The sequence below is a fragment of the Mus pahari genome, chromosome 4 (genome assembly GCF_900095145.1).
Source record: "Mus pahari chromosome 4, PAHARI_EIJ_v1.1, whole genome shotgun sequence".
Taxonomy (NCBI): domain Eukaryota; kingdom Metazoa; phylum Chordata; class Mammalia; order Rodentia; family Muridae; genus Mus; species Mus pahari.
The window spans coordinates 35,574,554-35,582,839 of NC_034593.1; the positions used below are offsets into that span (position 1 = coordinate 35,574,554).

The 8,286-nt window shown below is 42.5% G+C and overlaps 1 pseudogene; it reads left to right on the top strand.

Moving 5' to 3' along the window:
- Positions 1-908: 908 nt before the first annotated feature.
- LOC110320759 lies at positions 909-2,467 on the top strand (annotated as a pseudogene).
- The last annotated feature ends 5,819 nt before the right edge of the window (positions 2,468-8,286 follow it).

The window sequence follows — 8,286 nt, forward strand, 5'->3', positions numbered from 1 at the left end:
AGTTTTAGACAAGCTTGGGATACATAAGAACCTATCTGGAGGAAGAGGGGGAAGAGGAGGGGGAGGGGGAGGAGAAGGAAGAAGAAGAGGTGGGAGGAAGGTGGGGAGGAGGAGAGGAAGGAGGAGGGGGAAGAAGAAGAGGAGAAGAGGGGAAAAGAGGAAGAAGATGAGGAAGAGAAGGAGGAGTAGGAGAAAGAGGAGGGAAACTCTACCCATTTTCTCAGTTGCACACACGAATCTCCGAGGATTTCTACAACCTGGCCATGCTAGGCCAGACTCCCTGGTAGCTAGAGTAGTTAAAGAGGTGCCAGGAACTAACTGTTTCAGGTGCCCCAGGTGTTTATTGCACAGAATCAGGGTTTAGAACTACTGAGGTAAGAGGTTTTCCTTAATAAGTTTTTTCTTGCAGGGTCAGCTTCTGAAGATGTTTCATGTTTATTATATGCAATTACTATAGCCTGCCTTTATGTGAGTAATGGCCTCTCAGTTCTCTGGGCCAGTGTGTAGGCAGCCCTCAGATATGCAACAGAAAAAAAAAATATTTAGCACACTCAAATATTTAAAGGGGAAAAAATTAACCTAATAAAACAACTGAAAAGAATGACAATTACCCCATTTTAATGGTATTTCTTTGTCATTTGTGTCTATGTTTATGGATTCATACATGTGCACCAGTGCACATGTGCTGCTGACATGTGTATGTGCACATGCAGGTGCACATTATCACAAATGGAGGCCAGAGATAAATTTCATCGTTTCCTTTTTAAACAATTGGTGTTAAGATCCCCAGGGTTGGCATGATCTTCTAACCCTTTTCCCCTCCCCCTTTTAATCATATTGAAATTTATCCCAAAATGTTTTGGACGTTATGTGTTAGAGGAATGTTTGTAAGAAAGGATTTGCCGATGATGCTCTTCTACTGTGTAGACGTAGGTCAGTACAATACAGTGGCCATATCTGAGACCTCAGAAGATAGAATTTTCTAGTCGAAGGAGACTGCAGTAACTGGGAGGGTTGAACTGGAAAAAGTGGCAACTGTTGTGGACTTACCTGTCAGCACTAACTACTGTGGTCACGTGGCCGATCCAGGCAGAGATCACCTGACTTCCCAAGACTTCCCTCAAACCCAGGGTAGACTGAGCACAGACATGATGACACTGCCGAAGAATGACATGAATTTTGTCTGAGTGCAGTTAACCGGAGGCTGCAGGCTGGATGTGCATGTGGGTGGTGGGACCGCAGACCAGGGTGACAACCAGCCAGTGGGAGCTGCATACGCTGAATGCCTTGTGTCTTCCTGCAGCCCAGCCCTCGCAATGAAAGTATAAGAGGTATCGAGGCCAGCCTGGTCTACAGAGTGAGTTCCAGGACAGCCAGGGCTACACAGAGAAACCCTGTCTCAAAAAACAAACAAGCAAAAAAAAAAAAAAAAAACAAAGTATAAAAGATGAATGAAGGTTTAAGAAAGTGTACGGGCTAGGCGTGGTGGCGCACGCCTTTAATCCCAGCACTCGGGAGGCAGAGGCAGGCCGATTTCTGAGTTCGAGGCCAGCCTGGTCTACAGAGTGAGTTCCAGGACAGCCAAGGCTACACAGAGAAATCCTGTCTCGAAAAAAAAAAAAAAAGAAAAGAAAAAAAGAAAGATAGAAAGTGTATGGCACAGTTAAAAGTCCTAGGGCCTTTTAAGTATATATTTATTTTATCTTGTGTGATGTGCACTATGTGTCTGCCAGGGGAGGCCTCAGAGAAGTGAAGTTACAGATGGCTGTCAATCACCATGTGAGTGATGAGAAGGAAACCGGTTCTCTGTGAGACTAGTAAGTACTCTTAACCAGTTAACAAGCCATCTCTCCGGGTCCTTAAACTAATTCTTAAAATAACTCTAGGCTTTGCAGATGCCTGTCGCTTTTCACCAGCCACAGTCAACCCCACCGTGTTCTCCAACATCATGGCGGATGATGAGCCCTTGGGCCGTGCATCCATGGAGCTGTTTGCAGACAAAGTTCCAAAGACAGCAGAAAATGTGCGTGCTCTGAGCACTGGAGAGAAAGGAGTTGCCTATAAGGGTTCCTCCTTTCAAAGAATTATTCCAGGATTCATGTGCCAGGGTGGTAACATCACATGCCATAATGGCACTGGTGGCAGGTCCATCTACAGAGAGAAATTTGAGGATGAGAACTTCATCCTGAACCATACAGGTCCTGGCATCTTGTCCATGGCAAATGCTGGACCAAACACAAACAGTTCCCAGGTTTTTATCTGTGCTGCCAAGACTGAATGGCTGGATGGCAAGCATGTGGTCTCTGGGAAGGGGAAGGAAGGCATGAACATTGTGGAAGCCAAGGAACGCTCTAGGTCCAGGAACAGCAAGACCAGCAAGAAGATCACCATTTCCGACTGTGGACAACTCTAATTTCTTTTGACTTGCAGGCATTTTATCCATCAAACCATTCCTTCTGTAGCTCAGGAGAGCTCCCCTACCCCATCTGCTCACAATGCCCTGTAATATCTGCTCTCACTGAAGTTCTTCGGGTTCCATATTTTCCTCATTCCCCTTCAAGTCTAGCTGGCTTGCAAAGTTAAGTTTATGATTATGAATAAAAACTAAATAAGAAAGAAAATAACTTTAAAGAGTCAAGTACTGAAAACCAACCCATATTTTTCTCAGTAATCTTTTTTTGTTAGTAATTAGTGTTTATTTTCAGCCTGGCTATTCATAATCACGCTCCTTTAAAGCGTTCCCTTTACCCTCTAGGTATGTATCTTGGAGACATGGCTTCAGTCAAGTAGTATAATCCACATGACTGTATCTAAAAGAAATCTCTACTTCTGTAGATAAAATAGAATATTTGTCCACTTGGTAATAGAGATGAAAAGCTGGCATACTTTTGCATATTCAAATCAATAGGACATGTTTATTCTGGTATGCCTGTTATATAAAGAATGCACTCATTTGCTATTATTTGAAAGAGCATTTAAGGGCAGGTGAGAGGGCTCAGTGGATACAGCACTTGCCACAACATCCCAACAACTTGAATTGAGTCCCCAGAGCCCATAAAAAGGTAGAAAGAACTGATTTTACAAAGTGATCCTCTGACCTCTGTATACATACATACACACACACACACACACACACACACACACACACACACACACACACACAAAGAATATATTTTTAAAAAATAACAGAGGGCCTGGAGAGGTGGCTCTGTGGTTAAGAGCTCACGCTGCTCTTGCAGAGGACTCAAGCTGAGTTCCCATCACCTTCCTACAGAAGCTGACAGCCGCCTCCCACTTCAGCACCAGGGATCCAATGTGTCTGGCCTCTTCTCCTTGGACACCTGCATTCATGTGCACATAACCATACAGATACATAGGTACACACGTGCACACACAGACATACACGCAGAACTAAAGATAAAATACGTTTTTAAAATAATTATTAAATTGGAAATTTATCATTTCATAACTTTAAAAAAACCAGTTCAGGCAGAATGCTCAGTGAAAGTTAAAACACGTTGTATAGTCTATTACTTAATCTTACAAATATTTCTTTGCAAATTACAATTACAAAGAAAACGGTGTTAACTTGATGGGGGTTGTGGGGAACTGCCAGACACTAGCTCAGCTGAAATAGAATGGACAAATCAACGTTGAGTTCCCTGATGTTAAGCTCTGAGAGGGACCCCTTAGTACCTGTGTGATCTGCTCACCCCAATGCACTGGGTCATAAAAAACAATGAGCCCATCAAGACAAGAGACACGCTGAGCTACTGATGTACAGCAGCAGTAGAGTGCTTGTCTAACAAGCATTAAGCTTGTGCTTCAAACTTCAACACTGCACACACCAAAAAGAGACATTCTGTAATTGGCCTGTGTCTTAGTTAGGGTTTTACTGCTGTGAACAGACCCCATGACCAAGGTAACTCTTATAAGGACAAATTTAATTGGGGCTGGCTTACAGGTTCAGAGGTTCAGTCCATAATCATCAAGGCAGGAACATGGCAGCATGCAGGCAGGCATAGTGCAGGACATGCGGAGAGTTCTACATCTTCATCTGAAGGTTGCTAGTAGAAGACTGACTTCCAGGAAGCTAGGATGAGGGTCTTAAACCCCAGGCAGCTAGGATGAGGGTCTTAAAGCCCATGCCCACAGTGACACACCTATTCCAACAAGGCCACACCTCCTAATAGTGCCACTTCCTGGGCCAAGCATATTCAAACCATGACAGCCTGTATGATCCACAATTGTTCAACCTGCCATGAAAAGTTGAAGTTCTGGGCTGGTGAGATGGCTCAGTGGGTAAGAGCACCCGACTGCCCTTCCGAAGGTCCGGAGTTCAAATCCCAGCAACCACATGGTGGCTCACAGCCGTCTGTAACAAGATCTGACGCCCTCTTCTGGGGTGTCTGAAGACAGCTACAGTGTACTTACATATAATAAATAAATAAATCTTTAAAAAAAAAAAAAGAAAAGTTGAAGTTCTGTACAAGAGATTAAAGAACACAGAAACCAAATGCAATGCATATTCCTTGTCAAACTCTAGATATGGAAGAGAATTGCTTTTTCTATAAACTGCAGTAAAGGGGGAGATGAGAAATCTGTATATACGTTGGATAGAACTGCATACGTGTTAAATTTCTCGAATCTATTTCATGGTCATAAAGTAACTGTTGAAGATACACACTTGAAGTTATCCTTAGGGCTATAGAATAGTGATGTCTAAAATAGGTCATCAAAAGTAACAAAGTAAGACAGGTAAGATGGCTCAGTGCAGACAGGCCTTTGCTTCTAGGCCTGACAGACTGACAACCCACCTGATTTCCTATCTCCTGACAACCCACCTGATTTCCTATCTCCAGAACCCACAGAGCAGAAGAGACCAGACTTCTGCAAGATGTCCTTTGTCCTTCTCCCTCCCCCAATAGTAAATAGATAGCTTTTAAAAGTAATACACTTTGTTAAAAATTAATAAACCTAGCTGACAGGCATAAGAAGTTCATTGTGCTGTGTGAGATCTAGGGATTTTTTTTTCCTCTCAAATAAAACACTTGTAAAATCTATATAAATAGAATATCCAAGAAGCCTGTTAGCAGACGTCATTTGAGGAAGGTCCCTCATATGTTTGTTTGGTTTTCACTTCCTCCTCCATCTCAGCCCTCTCTGAACACTTTAACAAGTGTTTAATGGTTTGTGAAGAGACAATAAAGCTCTAGGAAAGAATTCAATTTAAAGGAAATCATTTTAAAAATTGACAAATCCATTTATAGTTCAATAACCATCTCCTAATTTATTGGGTTAATAAATTCAGGATTTGGAGCAGTTAGATTTTCCTGGCATTTTTATTGTAGTAAAACATATGTAGCATAAAATTTGCCATTATAACCAATTTTTGATGGCATTAAGGACATTCACACTGATGCGGTCATCACCATCATTCATCTCTAGAACACTCTGGAGCGTTTCATCAACTGTCCCAAGCTCTCAACATTAAACACGAACTCCCTATCGCCCCTCTTATTCATTTTATACAGTCTGTATCCCTTACCAGACACGTTTCCGGCAAATATTCTCCCGCGTTCTATGGGCTGTCTTTTTCCTTTGATGCACAACACTTTCAAGTTTGGTGCTGGTTTTGCAGCTCAGTGACAGAACATTTTCCTAGTGCACATAAAGAAGAAGCATTTTAATTTTCATAAAGAATGAAGCTCCAATTGTCCACAATTGCTAATTCCCAGAAGCATTTCTGCTTGGCGTTTGGAGTACGGGACAGGAGTAGCTGGTTTGTTTGTTTGTTTGTTTCTCTTTGCATTTTGGAACAGTAAGGGCAACCATCACTCACCTTTGCAAATGGTATAATTGACAGGCGTCACACTCGGTGCTTTTTCAAACTAAAATATATTACTGACTCTTTTGCATAATGATTTCCCATTAAATCTTCCTTTGAATACTTGTGGAAATGTCTCAGAAGGACAATGTCATGTGCTCCAGAACAAATGCCTTGTTCCATTTTTGTTTTTTCACTTCAGGCTCCTATTTTGCCTGGGCTGCCATTGACCCTTGTGGGGCTTTAACGTTGCTGATGCCCTCTAACTCTCCATTCTAAACCAGGCACCTTGGACTCCCTTGTACAGAAACCTGTCACTTTCCTGCCCTGGGGAAGTCACAGAGGCTAGCATAGACCATGATGGACTGAGTGCTGAGTTGCAGGTTAGGGACCCAAAGTACTGCTAAAGAAAATATTGACACATGCTAAGTGTATAAAAGACTTTGTTCAGAACCACTGTGAAAGGTGTCAAGATTATTACAAGTGGGGAGAAGACTGGGCTCTCCTCCAAACACAACAAGGACAGGATTCATAACCAAAGAGTGAGTGCTTATGTGAACAGAAAGGCCAGAGAATGGAAAATTACATCAAGGGCTCCTAGTTAAACTGACTCAGTAAGATTCTTGTAGAAGATGGGCCATAGTTATCAGGTGCCAAAAGGACAGAAGGAGGAATTTAATTAGATAGTCAGATTGCCTCTAAGTGACTCAACTTAATTCTTAGAACAATGAGTGCAGGTTAGAAACCTGGGGACAGCCTGTTAAAGAAGAGAGCTTGACAAAAAGCCTGACTATAAAGTTCATTCCAGCAGAGAACCTCTGTCCATCTCTCCCCCATTCAAAGCAGGAAGACCCAGTGCAGCCCAGGGACAATTTCCTGTGACACATAAAATTTCTCTGTGGTTATTCTACTGACATTCTGTTTGCAAAATAATTCTGGTCTCATTAGATTTGTCCTGGACACTACATCAATAAAACACAAATGGTAAAGAACCACATTGGTATTTAGAGTTTTCTTGGCTGGTATTTTCCATATGGATTCAGATTATACTTTTTAAAAGCTTCCTAAGAAGTTAGGAAAACGGCTCAGTGAGGTAAAGTTTGTGCTAAGCAAATGTGAGACCCTAGACTGGGATCCCCAGCATCCATGTATAAGTTGGGCAAGGTAGCTTGTAATCCCAGTTCGGTCAGGGCAGACACAGGAGGATCCATGGTCATGCCCAGCCCAGCCAACACAGTCAGATCTGTGATTTTCAGGTTCGTTCGTAAAAAAATACTATGGGACCAGTCTTGGCTCAGCGATTGAAGACGTCTGCCACCAAGCCTGATGACCTGACTTCAATAAAAAGAGAGAATTGATTTCTGTATGTAGTCTTTTGGCCTTTGTGTGCATAACACACACAGACACTAGACACAAAGCCCCTTGTCACTAGGAAGCCGTAGCAAAACAAGGCTTGGGACTAGGACCTTCTCTTGAATGCTTCTTTTCTTAGTTGGCACAAAAGATACACTGCCCTTCTCCTGGATACACTCTCAAACTCCCTTAACCTTTCTGATCCCTGTTGGGTGCTTTGTCAGGGAGGTGCATTAGGGGAGGTGACCCTAACCTAAGGTCACCTCACCCAGTTCTGCAGTAAGTTATTATAACCATGTGGTCATAGCTGATGTTTCTACCACTTTCCTGTTATATTCTGTCACGAAGAGGACGTGTTCTCACTGAACGTGTGCAAATAATAAGATTACCATGGAAATAAGAATATTCAATCAGAATTTCTGAATTTGGAAAGGATCAAGCAAAGGGAAAAAATGTGTTTCATTTCTGTTTACAAAGGTATAATCATTGCCATGAGATAAAGATAGCTTAAGATTAAAAAAAAAAGTTCCTTATAACTCCCCTCCCCCACCCCCGCTACAAAAACATCAAAGAATGAGAAAATACCCAAACTAAAAGCAATCATCGCCCTTCATCAGTTGCCCACTGCAAGGCAGCCAACCCGTGCTTGCTCAGCTTGACCTCAAGTCAGCAGCTTGAGATGAGCTTCTTGCTGTAGTTGGAAGTCCTAACTGTAGGGGCCCGGTCTCCCAGCCACCACACTGTGAACCCTGAGGGTCTTCCAGCCACCACACTGTGAACCCTGAGTGCCTGCCTGACGAGTTCCTTTTCTTGAGTCTCTGAAACATTCCGTTTTTGAAAACAGGAGCTCATTCTATAGCTATAGCATAGGCTGGCCTGGAACTCTGTGTATAGCCCAAGCTAGCTCCAAACGCCCCATGAACCTGCCACTGCCTTCTGAGTGCTGGCTATGCAGACATATACCACCTTGCCAGCTCACTGACAGTTTGTTTTTTTTTTTTTTTTTTTTTTTTTTGATGCTGGTGGAGAAGGGTTAATTTTTTTTTTTTTTTTTTTTTGAGACACGGTTTTTTGTAAAAAATTACATTGATAGCAGTGCTATCCAT